This window comes from Anastrepha ludens, chromosome 4, assembly GCF_028408465.1.
Source record: "Anastrepha ludens isolate Willacy chromosome 4, idAnaLude1.1, whole genome shotgun sequence".
Classification (NCBI taxonomy): domain Eukaryota; kingdom Metazoa; phylum Arthropoda; class Insecta; order Diptera; family Tephritidae; genus Anastrepha; species Anastrepha ludens.
This window is the reverse complement of record NC_071500.1, coordinates 122537889-122557230: the sequence shown is the minus strand read 5'-3', so window position 1 is coordinate 122557230 and position 19342 is coordinate 122537889.

Sequence of the window (19342 nt, the reverse complement as noted above, 5' to 3'; positions counted from 1 at the left end):
TTAAAATTAAATTGTAAAAAGTGTGTACATCGCCTATCAGCAAAGTATAGAAAAAATATTTATTTCATTTTGAAGTTTTCACAATCATAAGCTTTTGCAATTTTGATAAGAAAGTTTTTATGAAAATACCTTAAAATAGATAAGATTTCAGCTTGATTGCGTTCACACTTAGACTTTAAAAAATAAATTGCTAAAATCTCCAATATATGAACTTTAAACCACACCAATTGGTGCGAAGAAACAAAATAAAAATACCAAGTTCCCGCGAAGACAAAGCAGTCAATAAATCAATTAAAAATGCTTTTACATTTCTTTCCACACTTACGTTTTTTTCGTAGAGTGATTCACAAAAATTCTTTAAAGGTCAGTGCCTAACTACGCGCCGGACATGTGAGGAAATGATTTTTAATTAAGTTTACTGCAAATAGGAGAAGCGTGGTGTTAGCATCAGAATAGGCAATACTTCCGCATTTTACACCGAACCACCGTAAAATATTATCGGTGTTCAAATGCTCTTCATACTCGAATTTTTTCTCATTTCCCAAACTCTTTCTCTTTTCGCTCATCGCTCAGCGGGTTTACTATGCTGCGTTGGCATTTGGAGTACGCATTTTTACACAAGTACTCGCAAGTACTTCACATTGTTATAGCCACCTATTTTATGCTCATCAAACCTCAAGGTACCCCACCGGCTGACTGTCACTGTAAAGGTGAAAGAAAGAAATTGAAAACCACAAAGCACAAATTGTCATACAAAGCGCAAAGTATACATTCATTGTTGTAGTTGCAGTTGTAATTGTTGTTGTTGTTGCTGCTACTGCGGTTTGCCTGTTTCCGTATCGGTCACTAGGTGCGTTCTATGGCGTAACTGAACACAACAACCACGAGAAATGCGGCCACAAAAGCAAAAAGGAAACACATACATACATACGCATGTACAAACTTGTGTGCCTTGAGGGAAATGAAATTTTAAGATCAACCACAGCAACAACGTCATCAATATGTTGATGCTTGGAGCGAGTATCTAAATGAGGTAGCAACAGAAATCACTAAACAGAATCACAAAGAATCTACTCAAGTTTTATTGCTCAAGGAGTAATTGGCAAAGGTTTAATAAAGTACGTGCATTAGAGAAGAAAGAATTGCTGTCCAAAGGGGAAACTTTTTTCGTATTTTTATGTGTTTCAGGAAATATTTGAATAGACCTTAGAGCGTCATATAGCTAAGAGAACGTTTTGGAACCGAGTAGACTACTTGGAAGAGTAGTCAGATGAGAGCTTCATTGAGCGATTTTGGTTGACGAAATTTACCTACTCACATATTCTGAGCGGAATTGGTACGCCATGATGGTGCAATTCAAACCATAAATTGAAATCATAAATATCACAGAAGCCGTTAATCTGACTTCTTATTCTCACCTCTTTGTATTCCGCCACCGAATCTAGAAGGACTACCTATTCCTTTGTTTTATTGTCTATTCTTTTCTCTTCTTAATGTGTAGTCAAAACCTTTTTCTCACAAACCACAATATTTACCATTGCTTACTGAGAACTGAAATGAATTGCATGGGATTTTTAATGACCTTTCTTTCAATATAACTTTTTTTTAATCTGACAATCACTGCTCGTCACAGAGGAAAGGAACTGTCGCTATTGTTATTTTTTTTTTTCTTAATCGACGCAATAACCGCTTATGGAATTTTGGGGAAGTTTAGTGAAACGCTAAAGTCAGACACTAAGTGCATTCAAGTTCTTCTCTACCTTATCTTTCTAACGAAGACGCTGCTCCCACCAGCTAACACCGCTTTGAATACTTTCAGAGCCGGAGCATTGATGTCCAATCCGACGACATGTTCCAGCCAACAAAGCCACTGGATCTTTAGTCGGAGAGCTATGTCTATGTCGTCGTACAGCTCATACAAAGGTTCAAAACTCTTCTACAGAACCTTTCTCTCAAACACTCCAAGGGACGCCTCATTGGATGTTGTCATTGACAAAGCTTTTACACCATACGATAGGGCGCAAGTGATGAGAAGCACCAAAGTAGCCCTTGTTGGCTAGAGAGATTCTTAGTTGGATTTCAAGGCCGTCATTGTTATCGGTGTTAATGCTGGTTCCTAAATAAACGAAGTATTTTACAACCTCGAAATCATAATTGTCCACAGTGACGTGGACTGTGACTGTTTGCAGACAGTTTACCACTGGACCCATTCGTTTTTCTTCTTTCCAGTTTGGAAGAGGCAGAACTAACAGCGTGGTTGATAAGGCCCATGATGTCAATTCCATCGGCTTGCGCCTACAATTGTACCCTCTTATAAAAAATTACGTCTGAGCGATTGAGTTCTTCGGCTCCTACAATCTTTTCCAGCGTCAGATTAAAGAAGTTGCACGACATATAGTCACCCTATCTGAACCATCGTTTCGTACAAAATGGCTTGAAGAGGTCCTTCTGACGGCTCTGCTGGTATTGAGTAACGTCATTTTGTATAGCCGTATTGGTTTTGCATTTTGTTGCTCTTTAGCCGCGTTATCGCTATTCTCACCTTGTCATGGTCGGGTAGCGGAACGACAATTCCGTCGTCAACGATTGGGGTATCGGGATCTTCACATTCTCTGTGACATGCACAGTTGTCACTATTTAACAAGTTCGAAAAGTGTAACCTCCATAATTTAAGTACGCTCTGGGTGTCAGTCACCAGATTGGCGTCCTTGTTCTTACAGGAAAACGCCTTGGTCTTGAAACCTTCTGTGAACTTTTTCCTATTGGCCAGAATCTCAAGTTCCTCGAACTCACGTATTTCGGCCTCTCGTTTCATCATTCTGATAATACGTCTCTCTTCCTTTTTCGGCTCCCGGTTTGGGGTCCAGGAGTTTAGTTTTGCAGGCAACGCTCGCTGGTAAAGCGATTAATCAAGTCAGTCATATACAAAGCGTTAACTATGCGCAGTATCTCAATTTATTGTAGATGAGAAAGAAAACCATCAGCAGAAAATGCTGTTTAATGAAAGTGAAAGCTCATTTTGAATCCAACTTGATTTTCTGCAAGCCAACAATTTTTTTTTATCAAATATTTCACTTCTTGCCTGATATAAAGCCTATTTTTTCAATAAATTATTTACACCTCACCCACTTATCATTCAAAACCTATACATCAATTTCTCTTTAAATTATTCGAATAACAAACTACCTTTACTGGATTTTTGCCGGCCGCGGTTCGTTAATTAAATATGGCCACGCTTCGGCTTACATGCCGTGCATATGCATTGAGCAAAATATGAATGAAATAAAATTTTATGAAGGAAAAATTCGTCACACATACAAAACAAATTGTTATGCCATTCAAGTGGCTCATTAAAAAATTACGCAAAAAATTTGCAAAGCTCGCCTTTTCAGCTGCTACGAACCGATTTGGTATGGCTTGTCGGGCTCTGCGCTAGAAAGTAGCAGCTGCAAAAGGTGTGTTTTGGTAGTAGCAATGCAAGTGTTGGCAATATATCAATAACAGCGGTAGCAGCAACAACAACAAAAACAACATCAATGTGATTCACTTTGCGCGTTGGCATTGTTGTGTCGTCACAGTCATCATGGTCTTCGCCGTAAATATAATAAGCAATTGAATTCAATTACACACTCGCAGAGTAACCAGTCGATTACGTCGTTGCGCTGTCACTTCTTTGAAACCTTCTTCCTGCTCTTCCTCCATCTTGCTGCCTTCAGCGTCGCCACCACTATGCTGCTGAAAAGAGTACGAACGCACAAAAACCAAAATTATGAGAAAATCAGCGAAAGAAAACGTAACGTGGGTTGGGTTAACTTGCAAATGTTTGTCGGCCTCAGCGGATTCAGCGGCGTTGCGGCGGCTTGGGGTTCGTTCACTTGTGCGGAGCCTACGTACTTCTGCATGGCTTGCTGGTTGTTGTCTTAAGCTACAGTCGAATCACATTAAAATATTTAATGAAGTGTTTATCATTCATAAAACCACAGCCATCGAATTGGCGATTTTCATTTTATTACAATATAAATGAAATTTACCATCAAGGCGGATTATTCCATAAATATCGATTTTTTTATATTTTTATTGCACAATTTTTTTCTTTCTGGTTGGTGTTCAGGCTGGCTTCAGATGATTTCTCCAAAGTAGAAACATTTAATGAATCAAAATTTAAACTTTTAAAATAAATCAGGAAACCAAATCAAATTGAGAAGCCGTCAGGGTTTCGGTTTATTAGAGTTAAATGTGGGGTGCTTATTATGCTGGTACTGTTACCTAGAAATTCTCCCAAATTTCTGCAAAGAACATACAATATATTTATAAATATGTGTGGAAATTAAGGAAATATGTTAGATTAACTCCCATCAGAGGGCTCGGTAGTACAGAACCTTTTATTGACTCTTTAATTGGCTTCATTCTTCTTCATCTTTCTGATTTGTAGAGTAACCGCCTAAGTTGTCGGAGCGGTGCACACTGTTTTCGATGCCAGCGGGTAATCGGGTACTTTACGTTAGCTTTGGAAGTATGATGTTTTAATCTCAAATAAAGATCAATGGTTAAGTCCAGAAAACCTGCTAATGATATTTTAGCACACTTTCTACACCGACGGATCCAATACGAGTGATTGCATAGGATCTGGATGGTACTTAGACCAAGACACTAAGTACTTCCATGCTACAGGACAGATGGATACGGTATTCTTAACGCAAGTCTATGAGAAAAAGTGGCGGGGCAGTAGTATTCGAATTTGTAATGACAGTTCAGCTGCACTAAGAGCCATTGCTAACCCACGCTCTTTGAAATTAGTCGGCGAATGTAAGACAACAAAACTGAACAGTGTTCCAAAACACAACAAAGTTTGTTTTATTTGGGTGCCTGGATATGCAACACCACTAGCCCCTGAACCCTTTGTAGGAGTAATTCTGTAACGATTGAACTATAGATTGACGACTTCATGAGGTCTACCCATAGAAGACGTTGGTCTGAGTTGGTCTCCTGCAGAGTAGCCGACTGTTTTATGAAAGAACCAAACAGGAAACTAGTGACCTTTCTTCTAAAGCTTAGTAGGAAGGACCTGGGCTACATGACGACCATGGGAATCATTTACAACCCAATATACCTAACCTATCTTGAGAATGAGGACACTGCAGAGTATTTTCTCTGTAGCTTTCTTATGTTGTAGCGTTTTCTTATATCAGATGAGATTCATCATTGAATGCTAAATATGATTTCAAACCAATTTTTCCATGTTACCATCCATCTCTATTCTTCGCATTGTAGTCTATCTGGGTGCAGTACAATGGCCTTGTTGGTTGAGTGCTTGGACTTACCCAACAGCCCCCAATCTAATCTAATCTTATCTAAACGTCCAAGCGTTTTCGGCCGAATTCAAAAAGGAGTCCCATTCGTTATTTCTTGGCGTCAATTATTAACGGTATTTCCCACTACGCTTGGTTTTTCTAACGCGGAGTAGACTTAGCGCTTCTTCTACATGGAATAGAGCCATTATATTCTCTCCTATGACGTCACATCGCCAACACATCCAAAGATATTTATTCGATAAGAAGGATACAATTTATAATACCCATGACGCTGAAACTTCACTGAGCTCATAGTTCCAACGTTTGCGATGTTCGCCGTTCACACAACATAGAAGGTCCATGAATTCCGTAAAAACTGCTTCTGCGCAATATATAACAAGCTTCATTAAATTTTTCGAGACTTTTTTCATGGCGGAAATGCATTTGAAGTTTTGATGTTGCCTGTGAATGGACAATTCCTCTTCATTTGTACATCTTCTTTCAGTCATCAGGTCATTCATTCCATCTATCGCCCGAACGAACATTGTTCCGTTAAAACTGAAGAATTTCATTGAATTAGACTTGAAGCTAGGCAGGGCTAGGCTTTGGTTTTTGTAATAAATAAAAAATGTACGACTATCTCTTTGTAAAAACAAAAATAACAACCTGTTCTTTCTCAGTACAACTGGTCTAAAAGTTGTCTCTTTAGTTACGAGTGTAACAAACGACGTGCAGATATTGAGGAAACAGTTCTTTATTGCTTACCTCTTTCTGAGACGATAGACCGGAAGGGGCAGTCATTTCTATGGCGATCATTTCTTTTTCCAAAAGGTTGTGCCTCGTGTTCAGATCTGTCATTAATAGCAAATAATACGTGCCTCGTATCGTAACTCTACCTGGAAAATCACCACCGCTATAACCAGTCGCTTACAAGTTTTTTTCAACCGCTGTCTAAGGATAATATTCCGAATTTTCTGGCCAAAAATAATGCCAAACAAGGAATTACTTGAAAAAGCAAACATAGAGCCGCTCGACATTTGGATGAGAAGACAGAAATGGAAATGGATTGGTCACACTTTACGCAAAGGTCACATAGCGAAAAGACAACGGAATGGAACTCACTCATAGCGAGAGGAAGAGTGCCTGGCAGGCCAAGGGAAGCATGGAAAAGAACTGTGGATCGCGAGACGGCTCAACTCGGGTTAAGCTGGAAGCAGGTGAAGGCGTTACCGGGTAATTGGACGAGATGGCGCGTAGGTGTTGTTTATGCCCTATGCCTCGTTAGGCATTCACGGATACAATGATGATTCTCCCTCGTGTATTTTTAGGAAATATCTCCTTAGCCTAGTTAGGATGTGGCTCTGTAGCTGTTTTACAGAACATCCTATGATCCTTGTATGTCTTTTCACAAATCCCTTAGTCCACCTTCACAGTTCTCACTACGCTTGCAGTTATAATTAAATGTTCCGCACTACGTGTGAATAGTTTATCGAAAATTTTATGTTTTAATTGTTTTCAAACCTAATTTAATCTAATTTCTGTCTGAAAACTTTTATAGTAGAATTGAGTGTTTTTGTAGTAAATCGCAATCCTCTGCCTTCTGCATTTTTGTCTTACTAAAAAATAGCGTTATTGTAACCTCATTAGAAGTAAAAATAGAAACCTAGAATTTTTACACAGACAATTTTACTGGAGGTCGCCGAAGACGAAAAACTCGTACGGGCTAAGGTGAGTGCGATTGAGAGAGGGTTGATTTGGATGGAACACAATTTTTTTATTTACTGCATACATCGCATAAGTTGAAATAAATATTTGTTTGAAGTATTTTTTCCAATTAAAGTGTGGCTTTAAGGGGTTACATACTTCCATACTTTTAAAAAAATCGATTTTGTTTTTACAGATTATTATTCTTTATAGTTTTAGGCGTATTTTTTGTGGAAGTCGATTGTAAAAATACCGACGAGAGTTTAATGCTCACAGGAAGCTGTCCTTCGTTTGAGGACTTCAAAGTTTAAACTCGTTTTTCTCGAAACTACTTTTTCCGACACGTCCTGCATGATAGCTCAAACAGTTTTTATATTTTTTGATGCCAGTTTCTTTTAAATATTCGGATGTGCTGTATATAGTATATCGAGCCGGATTTTTAATATTTCTATTAATACATACATTTTATAAACATATTTAAAGTGTGACATTTATGACGTAAACGCATACTTTTTTTTTTAAATGCTGTAAATTGCAAAATTTTTCGAAATTCAGAAATCCGACTGGGCAACTATAACTACAACGTTATTTTACAAGCATTTTTTTACTTTTTACAGATTCATCAACATTTCAAGGAGAAATGATGCAGATCGTGAAGCAACTTTTTTTTCATTGTACTTTGGGTCACGTGATTTTTTATATACTCATTTTTCTAAAGAAAAATTAAAATACATGTTTTTATAAAGTCGAAGTACTAATAAACAATGTGTAAAATTTTTTATATTTGTTTCTATGGTTATCCCTTCTAAAAACAGTTTTTCTTTTAGCGCGTTTTTGGCGCTGCTGGACGTATGTAACCCCTAAGTGCGATGTTAGACGCCATTGCTTTAATTTGTATTTTTATGTGTCATACATTAACCGTTAGTGCAAAAAAATTATAAAAAATTGATATATAAAATGTTATATAGGCTCTAAAGCTTTACCCCCTAGATGGCGGCTGTTGGTCCATCTGATGCATGTACCCATTTTAGACTTTTTCTAGATTGGTAAATAGAAGAAACCCAAGGGAACTTGAAAGTTACGTAAAACAGTTACGTCAGTTTTTGTCTCTGGGTCCTCGCGCAAATTTCGAATTCATTCTATGCTCTTTAAAGAGTTGTAGAAGATTTTAGAATTCCTTTACCCTCTTTGGTTTCTGGTTACAGTGAGGGTGAGTTTGAAAGAAGACAAGTCTATGGAGCACGCAAATTTTATTGTCTAAGCGCCTTTTTCTCAGCTGTATACGCACATATAGTTAAATTTTAGATCATTCGGTTAAGATTTCTTCCAGTAATGAGTGCAGCCGATTTGAAAAATTCAGTTTTGAGAAAAACGCGTTTAAAGTTTTTTGTATGGTACGCATCGGACGGGCGGCACCAAAAAAAAAATTAATAAGTGGCACTTACACTTTTAGGTGTTCGGCCGAGTTGCTCTTCCTATTTGTGGTGTGCGTCTTAATGTTGTTCCGCACTAAAATACTGACCAATTTTTTTACACAATCTTCCCACTTTAAACCTTGGAGTAAAAAACTTTAAATGTGTCTTTTACCCAAAATAAAAGAAAGGTTGAGTTTTCTTAATACGCACAGTGGTCTAATTCTTTAAACGTGGTGCTTATGGCATATGAGTGCTGATTGCTTCATACTCTATAATTGCTAAAATTTAGATATATTTATTTATCCGTTCTTCCTCTGTTTATTATTTAGAAAGTTCAACGTCATTCTAGTGAGGAATTTTTAAGGTTTGCAAAAATAAGCACAATGACTAATGGCAGATGATCGGCGTCGTAATGTGTGTGCAAGCAAATATTCTCATGCATATGTATATGTGTATATGTACATTAGCGTGTATCAGTCCCCATAAAAAAACAATATCGGCACTGCTTTTCCATGGGAACTATCCATTTTTTTTAATTTTAAAACTTCCACCCAAATATTTTGGAAAAGCATTAAATTGACGTGAGCTGGTTGCCACAGATAGTAGAAGAGTTGAAGCTGAAAATTACATAAAATTAGATCTGCATAAAAATGTTGAAATATTTCGTAAATGTAATCGAAGTAATGATATATGACAAAGAGTGAGAAAATACCTTTCCAATGGTACCTTAGAAGTATAAATCGGTTACGATTTGGCTGAATTATTCAAGATTTCCTTAATCACGCTCGCGTTTTTTGTTTCACAAAATGTTAACAAAACTATGAGGTTTTTTATTTTGTATTTAAAAAATAGAACAAAAAATAGTTTTATTATTTCAATATTACACACATAAGTTATAAATAAAATAACTACTAAAAATTAGTAAGTAGATTTTGTATGCATTTTGTTGCATTGTGATTTGCTGTATTGTGGCATATTATAGGTCTGTTCATGAAGCAAATTATTTGTAACAATTGACACAAATATCAAGTTTTGGGAAAGTGAAAGTGGAAGTTGAGAGTTTTTACTGGATAAAAGTTTTCTTGTAAGAATTTGCAAGTGAGAATAACAGCTGATGTCGAAGTAAAAATAAACACGAATTCATTTTTGCGAATTCAAAATTCTAAATTTAATAAAAATGGTGTTTAAAATGGAGATTGTAACGAAATATATTTTAGATAAAATTTATAAAGTTTATTTTAAGTCATACAGGGTGAAGTCTAAACTAAACAAGACTGGCGTCATAAAAATTCAGAAAAGGCTGTGAGAACATATAGTAAATGACAATGAACATACGGGCCGCCCAAAATCAGTAATCACCGAAAACTCCATCGAAATTATTCGTAAATTTATCAAAACCATCGATTTATCACATTTGAACTGATCATTTGGGTTTACGAAAGGCAAGTTTCATTCCGCACAAGTTAATTGAGGGCCGAAAGACCTCATTAAAGCGGCGAGAAAAGACGAGAGCTTCCTTTACAACATTGCAACTGGTGATGAAATGTGGTGTTTCCAACATGAACATGAAACTAAGTGTCAAAGTGTCGAATGAAAGGCCCCGGACGAGTTACAACCCAAAAAATCGCGTTTGGAGAAATCAAAAATATGGTCGATTCTCATTTGTGTTTACGATTCCAAGGAAATTGTCCACAAGGAGTTCGCGTCATTGGGTCAAACCGTCAATGCAATTTTCTATCTTGACATTTTGAAGCGTTTGTTGCATCGCATTCATCGAATTCGCCTTGAATACCGTGAAAGGGGAAGCTGGCGCTTATTGCATGATAATGCACCATCTCATCGATCCACTCTTGTGACTTATTTTTTGACTAGAAATCTCATTTTATTCCGTATTCCCCTGATATGGCTGCCTGTAGCTTCTAACTATTGGGAAAATTGCAATTCGACATGAGAGGAAAAGTTTGGCGTCCGTAGAGGCCTTCCAAAAGGCTTGTACCGACATCCTGAAGGACAATCCGGTCAATGCCCTGTAACACTCTTTCGAGAAGCTTTTATATCAGGCAAAATAGTGTATCGAGGCCAGAGGGGACTATTTTGAATAAATAAACTCAAGGTTATCAGAACAAAGCTCCTGTCGTTTCTATTTTAGTCTTGATTATTTTGGGCTTCATCTGGTATATTAAAAAGGAATCGGCCAATGTATGTACGCTTGCGCTTCTGAACCACATCCTCCAGTCACCGTTGTTGCAATTTCCGAAATACAAATCGGTGGCATTGAAGGAATCGTTTGTGTTTTATGCTTGTACTTCTGGTTTATTAACTAATTTGGCAATATATGTATGTATATATAATATATACATATGGACATGCATAGGGGGATGCAAGGAAAATATGAAGGAAGCTGTGATTGCCACAACAAAACATTTGCTAATGGAATGTTCTCCATCTGACAGCGATGATGAAATGGAACAAATTATTGTGGACAAAATAAAATCTTGTAATGCTAAGCTTGTTATTTTGCATTTTATTTTTTTAATTTAATTCGAGGTAACATAACTAAAAAAATGTTTACTTATTGAGATTTTTCCCACCAACAATTTAATTAGCTGCTCGTAAAATTGTCAAATTGTTACTGGCTTTGCGGTCATGCAGTTATTTTGATATTTTTCTCCTTGAATGCGAATTCTGGGAAACTAAGTTACTGGCAAGTTACTGGATAATTTTTACTCGAACAGACCTAATGCCATTATTTAGACCTAATGCTTTTCTTTAGTTTCTGTACTTGGAAATGCACAAATAAATGAAAATATATGTAAATATCAGCTACTTGTGGCTATAGCACCAAGAATTGATGACACAAATAACGTTATGGTTAATACCACGGCTACGGTTATGGCGTTACGCTATACCACCTCTACTTTGAGCTTTAAAATTGTAAAGTGGCAAATTATTAATTAAAATTCTTACGCGGATTAGTCAACAACTGATTTCTTTATTGGATAGTTTTGTCAGTAAAAGATGAATCGCAGGCGGCAAATACGGGCCTTAGCTGCCCTGATACTAAAAAATAATAATTTGTTTAAAAAAATCAAACTGCTCCGATATATCATTCGGTAGCAATGATTCAGTATCATTCGAAGCAATACACACATACCAATGATTAGTCCAGTCATCAAAGCACCTTTTAAACGCGTTTGAAGAGATCTTCTTCTGCTTTCTCAGCGAATTCTCCTTAATGGCCTCTATCGACTCAAGCGGCATCCGCGGAGTGGAAATTTGAGCTTTAGGAAAAGAAAAAAGTCACAGGGGGATAAATCCGGATGATATTTGTCAAGGTTTTGCTCAAAAAAATGTTCACAATATGAGCCTTGAGAGACGGTGCGTTATGATGGTACAAGCTTCACGAGTTTTCTTTCCACAAATTGGGCCGTTTCCTACGCACATTCTCTCTCAAACATCGCATAACTTCCAAATAATATTTTTATTTACCGCAGTACCATTTGGAAGGAATTCCGAGTGCACAACACCCTAATAATCAAAGAAAACGAGTAGCATGACTTTCACTTTCAACCGACTTTGACGTGGTTTTTTGGTTTCGACTCATGTGTATTGCGCCATTCAGCCGCCTATTGACCGGTGCGCATGTCAAACTCATATACCCACGCTGGATAAACGTTTGGTCCGAATTCACTTGCTCAAGCATATCTTCAGCCATCTTCTTCCGATGAAATTTTTGGAAGAAATTCAACTCTCTTGGAACAAGTTGAGTAGGCACGCGGCTCATGCCAAATTGAGGGTGGAAAATGTTGCAAATTAATTCGTCAGACATGCTAAGGTCACAAGCTACCTGCTTCAAACTTAAATGATGGTTTTCCAGCACCATTTCCTTGACTTTGTCGACGTTTTCTTCCGTTGAAGATGTTGATGGGCGACCAGATCAAGGCAAGTCCTCCACGACTTCTCGGCCCTCTGCAAAAGCCTTACACCACTCGTAGACTCGTGTTTTTGATATAGTACTTTCTCGCGCTTTTTAAATGAACAATTTTTTATATTTTTTTGACAGAAGGTACTTACCCCTGTTGTGCTCAGCATATTGCTCCAGAGTTTTAATGCTGCAATGATTGTTCGCAGTCTTTCTTGTTCATTTCTCTAAAAGTTTCATTATTTTTCATTGACAATAAATATTAACTGTTATTTTTCAGCAGTTTTGCCATCGACAATTCCTATAATCCGTTTAAATTATGAGAATTAAGTCTAGCTGCCTAAAGTCTGAAAGTAAAAAAAATTCATAAAGTATACAACATAGTTGCAGTTTGATTACGTTAATAAAATTTTTAAAAATTTTTACGCTGACCAAACATAAACTTTTCTATTTTTTGCAATTATTTTTTTTTTTTATTTATTTATTGTATTTATTTATAAAAAACTAAACTTTGGGAAATATTTTCAAATCAGCCCAACTCACGAAATATTTTGGCGGAAGTCTTAAAATATAATAAATTTTATAAAATCGCACTCTAGTGTACACACAGGCGTACATGCGTATGTATGTATGTATTTAAATATACTATAACTAAGCATCTATACAATAAAATATTGTAAACTATAACTACAGAGTATTACTGTAGGCGAAATGCGCTGCCAATTTCTAGCTATGATGTTAATAGGCTTCAGCCGCAAGTGTAAAAATGTATGTAGGTATGCACACACCAGGCCACGACTGACAGTTTGCTTCCATGTGGGCGTACTCTGTGTGGGGAAATAGCATCTGTGAGTGGCAGCAGACGCCAAAAGTGGCGTTTGCGATTCTCACTTGTGATCGCACCAGTCCCCATATGTCTAATGGTTCAGCGCTTGAATCAAATCTTTTGTAGAATAATTTAGAAGATGATTGAAGAAAAAGACAGAAGAGAGTAAGTAAATGAGAGCAATACATAGAATGCAGGCAAGCTACAAAATGTGGGAAATGCGAGAAAATACGAGATTATATGAATTCAACTGTAGACAAACTGAAGTGCTGTTGAGCGTCGACTTTCGTATATATTTGTGGATTCCACATTTATGTTGTTTTAGTCTTAATACATATGCGCATACATAGGTACATATATACTTTAGATATATATAAATACATGTTTATCCTTTGTTAGTTGTTTGGCTGAGCCTCTTCTGTACTTTGAGATGTGTGTCTTGGTGTTGTCTCACAAATGGAAGCACTTACAGTTTAGGGTCGCTTTTCAAAGCAGGTTCGTTGCTACGCATTTTTCTAGGCAGAAATCAACACGGAGGCTTGCGACTCCCTGTAGAAGGGGACCGCTTTATACAAAAATTTTCATCAACACAGTGGTCTTCGAATATCTGGGGTTCTTCGGCTCTGCGACCAGTGATATTGGTTCCCATTCAAGGCTTTGGTTGCTTTTTCATTGGGATAAAAACCTAGACCTAGACCTAAACCCCAGACAACCTGGGTTGTTTTGCCTTCTCGCATTAGCTCGCTCTCAAACGAATGTTCGGAAGCTACCCAGAGGATACTTGGGCAGAGCTCGGAAATTGCGAGCTGCTTGAAGAATAATCGTCCAGGTCCCTCCTAAGTGAATGGTGATCAGGGAATTTCCCTATTTCAGTCATGTCACCCGTATGAAAGAAGACTCTCCATCATGGTGAATTTACGGCACGGTACCCCAAAAAGAAAGACGTGGAAAAGGAAGATCACATCGCCGTTCCGAAGGACCAGGACCTGTCACCATTCGATATATCAAACTGGCTCCAGAGAGCGCAGAACATAACCAGCTGGCGCGCTATTTTGGATTCGGTCAAACCCACTTACACAATCTCTCCGCATTTTCAAAAACTATTGTAAGTCAAAAGCAAAGTTTTGCGCAAAGCTTCGCTCAAATAGATGAGCAGAATAATGCAAAGAGACTTGAAATAGAAAATAATCACTTCAATATTGTTTAGTCACCGTTTACTTTTCACATTAACGGCAGCCAATGAAGGGAATTGAATAAATATCTCTTTTATCTGTTTTGAGTTAAATGCGTGGGATTATTTAATGACTTTTTCATTCTTTTCTATCAGTGTTTTTATTTTAATTTCTGAATAACTTAGATCGAAATTAAATAAAGTAATAACTTATTTTTTTCAGTTTATGACATGCGCCATACAGATACGAAATCTCAAGGCATAGGGCGTCCATTAAAATCGCCTATTTGGAAGAAGAAACATGGAGTTTATATAAACATATTGTGATAAAGGGTGTAAATAAGCAGGTGTAAAATGCAGTCCTCGAAATGTCCATCTCGTGATGTTGGTTGGAGAAACTTTCAATAACATTTTGGAATAATAGCGACATGATAACATCAAGGGTACGTCGAATATCATATTTCAGTTCTAGAAGTGTTTCTTTATTATTGACTTTATCCTTGCTTAGTTTGGATTGTAAAGGCGCAGTGTCTTTGGTATATAAACTAGTGAATCAAGATTCGACAGAAAGGTCAGTGCCAAATGTCACAATCGAGGTGATGGGACAATTGGGTCTCCCACGTTTTAATTTTGAATCTTCATATTGTTACACAGGCTGCCAAAAGTAATTAGGGATTGCGAACAGATGTATATAGACTTGACACCACACTTTCCTTTGAAACCATTTTGAGGCACTATCAACCTACATCAACATAGGCATTGGAAAAGGCTTGAAGGGCTCGAAGGCAAATGCCATCTTTAAAATCGGACTCTTACATTCAAGGTAATGCTATTGGAACCGCCAGCTACTGGCTGTAAAAACATGGCTATATTGTGCAGGTATCTGGCAAGATGTAGATGAAAATGAAATGGTAAAGATGGCATACATAAAGAACGAATTCTATTCATCCACGTCTGGGTCCAACATATTTGTAGCCAGCTTTCATGCTATTGGCTCGTCTGCTTGCGTCTTTGTCTGTGAGGGTTGCACATTGTCGAGGTCAATATTGTTTTTTTTTGTAGTACGCTCTCGCTGTATTTCTTTACCACGTTCCAGCTGTCCTCACGTTCGAGCATATAGTTGATTACCTTGCTTGGCGCGATGTCTCCAATCTGCTTCCTTAAAGGATCTATTTCCGCGAGCCATCTATCCCAACTAAACAACGTGTGTTCACCGTCATCGCTCGGCACTCGCAGTATACGTATACACTTGGGATCGCTTACCTTGGTATCTCCGCGGTCCGTAAGGAACAGAGTTAAGAAATAATTCACTTCCCCGAAGTTACTTTGGGCCCATTTGCCTATTGATGGAATGAGTTTCGCCATATAATCTTTTTGAATGGTTCCTTCCTGATTCGCTTCTCTAAATCTCCCCAAAGCTTTTCAATGGGATTTAGGTCCGGTGGCTCCTCACATACTAACATTGAGGAGTGTTTTGAGTCGTTATCTTCTATAAAAGCCACCGAAGTGGCATATTCTCCTCAGTAAATGGTTTCATTACTTCTTTAAGTATGTCACTGTAAATAAATTTGCCCATTTTATTGATTATGAGGTGAATAGGTCTGCTTGCCAAGAGAAGCATCCCCAAATCATTATGTTGCCGTCACCGTGCTAGATTAGTTTTTTTGTGTGAACCGCGGTGAGCACTTTTGTGTTTCAGAACGTCTGATATTTCACCCCTCATCATTCCCAAATAAAATTTATTTTTGTTCCAAAGTATTATATGTTATACCATTTCTTCATACTCTCTAGTCTGGTTCCTTTCAAAAGAGGAACTTAACGGTAGTTTTCTGCTTGGTAGACTCATGTGGTACAATCGACTCCATACATTTATTGCTAAACTACGTTTTTAATTAGAGCTACAATGGCCTTTGACGCCACCACGTCCTTCTGCTGATTTTTTGGACTTAAAGACATAAAGAACAAAATGTTTACACCGCCCAAGTAACTCAACGATAAATTTGCACCAATTCATAAAAATATTGTTTAGAATGGTAAATCTATTGCTAGATTAAGCTAAACTTTTGGCAGAGGAGGTGCCGTCTGCAGTGATGCTATTTGTGAAAAAAAAAATAAATTTCAACAGTAGCTTTTAATATTATATTTCCGAGCCGGACAAGGAAATCGGTAGATAAAGGCAGCTTACCTATTTCAATGATCATATTTGTATATACACATGAATATTTCAACTGGTAAACAACAAACCATCAACACCATATTCACTTCTGTAGACTGAAATGTCATGAAAATAATTATTTCAAAATTTGGTTATATCACATACCTGAGTATATAGGTATGTATATAAATACTTATAAGAACAGGTAAATATGTGAATACTCGTATGTAAATAAACACTTTTCCAGCTTGTTTACAAAAATATAAGAATACAACCCACCTTCACTAGATTCTCCTGAATCATTGCAAAACAATTGCACAGCAAAACAACATCCTACTGGATTTCGCATTTTCTGTCCATATATGCCGAAGCAGCTATTAAGCCCCGATCGATCTTCTGCTTCGACATTTTTGCTCGTGAATCACCGCTTCGATTACAACAAATACCGCAAAATGTGAAACCATTACAATTTAAATGCCATACATTTAATTGTAATTACAACAACTTAAAAAAATAGGTTTTTACCTTAAACTGCACGACAGCTGCTCGCATTGTGACACTCTTACAATTGCAATCCGAGTTGCGATGTTGAACTGAGCAAAGTGTGCAAGTAAGCTTTACATTTTTTCACTTGTTTTTTTTTTGGTGTAAAATTTACGTTTTATTACTAAACATGGTAATATTGTTGGAAACTAGTGGACTCTGTTGAAGTGCATATATGTATGTGTCGTATTTACTGGCTGTACAGATGTGTGTGTGATATAAATGTTCTGTGTTTGTGATGAATCGATGGCTGCAGTTGAAGTGGGCGAACTTGAACGCGTTCATGACTTGATTACAGGTGAGAACAAGTTGTTGGATACGTCATGGTTTTCGCATTTCAACTTTAATAACGCACATTTTTTAGTGGGAGCACACACATACAAGCATTGTAATTGAGTTCTTTTAATTAATAAAAAAATATATATAAAGACGTGCGCATTTTAGACCCATTTGCTGGTTAACCCACTCTAGCGGATTAGTCTGATGGCCAAAGTTGTTATGATGAACAATGAAGCACATAACCTTCTTTTAGTAATGCATTTTTAAATCACTTATCACCTTGACCAAAAAGTTCCCGGAATATATTCAAAAATATTTTGTAAAGCGAATTCTGAAGCTACCATTACATATGCCTGCATATATACTTTTTTGGAAACCGGCATGCAAGAAAATCATATGTCCACTTTAGAACTGTTCCTTAAGTATATGCACAGAATATTGTTTATATACTCAGAAAAACGGCTGCCACCTTATATGTCCAAAATTGTTATAAAGAAAGAAGTCTTCTGTATTAGAGGTCTAAAGAATTTGTTTAGTAAAAACGATGTCATTTGGCGAACAGATAACATACAATCAGAAAGCTGGATAAAAGATGCAAAATTGCTTTTAACAAACCACAACCAGGCTAGGATGAATATGTACATACAAAAAGCCTTAAGTACTAGTAGGATATATTTTCATTTCCTACTTTTCTTATCATATCATATCGTAGAGAATAGATTCGTACATTTGATATGTCCATATGATGTGTATGTATCTTTACATATAGATTTGTTCTTTTTGTTTGAAAATTGCGCGAAATTGTATAGAGTGGGCCATGTAAAATTTGCTTTTTGAATCGGCTATAAAAAAAAAACTAATCAATATTTTTTCAAACTTTTTTTTTATTTTGAAGATTGAACATTGTCGTTTATGAATGAAAAAAAATATCGTTCAAATGACTGCCACGACTGGCTTTACAGTAGGTCATTCGATCAACACAATTTTTAAACACATTTTCGATTGTTTGGGCTCGTGTTTTAAAGCATCAATCGTCTCTGGAAGGTTCGCATAGCATTTGTCCTTAACGGCTCCCCACAAAAAATAGTCCAACGGGCCCCAAATCCAACAATTTTGCTTATTGTCGTAGCCACCGATGTGAAAATCAGAAAAGAAGAAGAAGACTCACCACTTTGGAAATAGGTTTTCAATATTTCCCAATTTCGTCCCATTTCGTAAATGTCAAACCTTTAAGTAAATTATGAACACATTTGACATGCCATTTGTGTTACCATTCCGTCTTCCGTCTTTCAAGTCCTCTGCCAGCTCGCTGATGATCTGATGGTGAATTTGTGGTTAACGATTCCGATGGTCTGCCATTACTTTCATTATACTCGATGCACTCTCACTTTTTCTCAAGCGTTCATGCCCCTCGAAACACCGAAACAGTTTCTCAACAGTTCTAAGGTTTTCGCATCATTGAATCTACATATATCGCATTTTTAGCGCAAAATTTAACACTAACTCGTTGTTGTAAATTCAATCACGTGTGGTGGTAGATTTACTCAAGACGGCGTAACTTTTTCAAATGTCAAGGAATGACGATACAATTGTAGGAATGTTAATAAATAAACAAAAAAACAGCACTCAAATCAGTTCAATTAGAGCGTTACCTGGCGGTTGTTCTTGGAACTTTTTGATTAAGGTGGTATGTGTACGATAATTCCTGAGTTGTCGGCATTTGAACCATACATTTCTTTTTAATTTGATAACATGATAGACATCTACAAAATAGTTCGCTTTTGGAGGGTACAAATTTGGAAAAAACTAACAAGATGGGGATGTGCCTTTTTAACTTCACAATCATCTTTTCAGATAAAAATTATTTCCACCTCGACGGTTCTGTTAATAAACAGAATTGGGGGTCGGAAAAATCGCAGGCAAGAAAAAGCCGATGCGTTCTCAACGACTGACTTTTTGGTGCGGGCGGAGCCTTCGGACGATGTTTTTTTTGGAAAATGAGCACGTAGTTTACCGCGTTATCCAACCAATTTTTT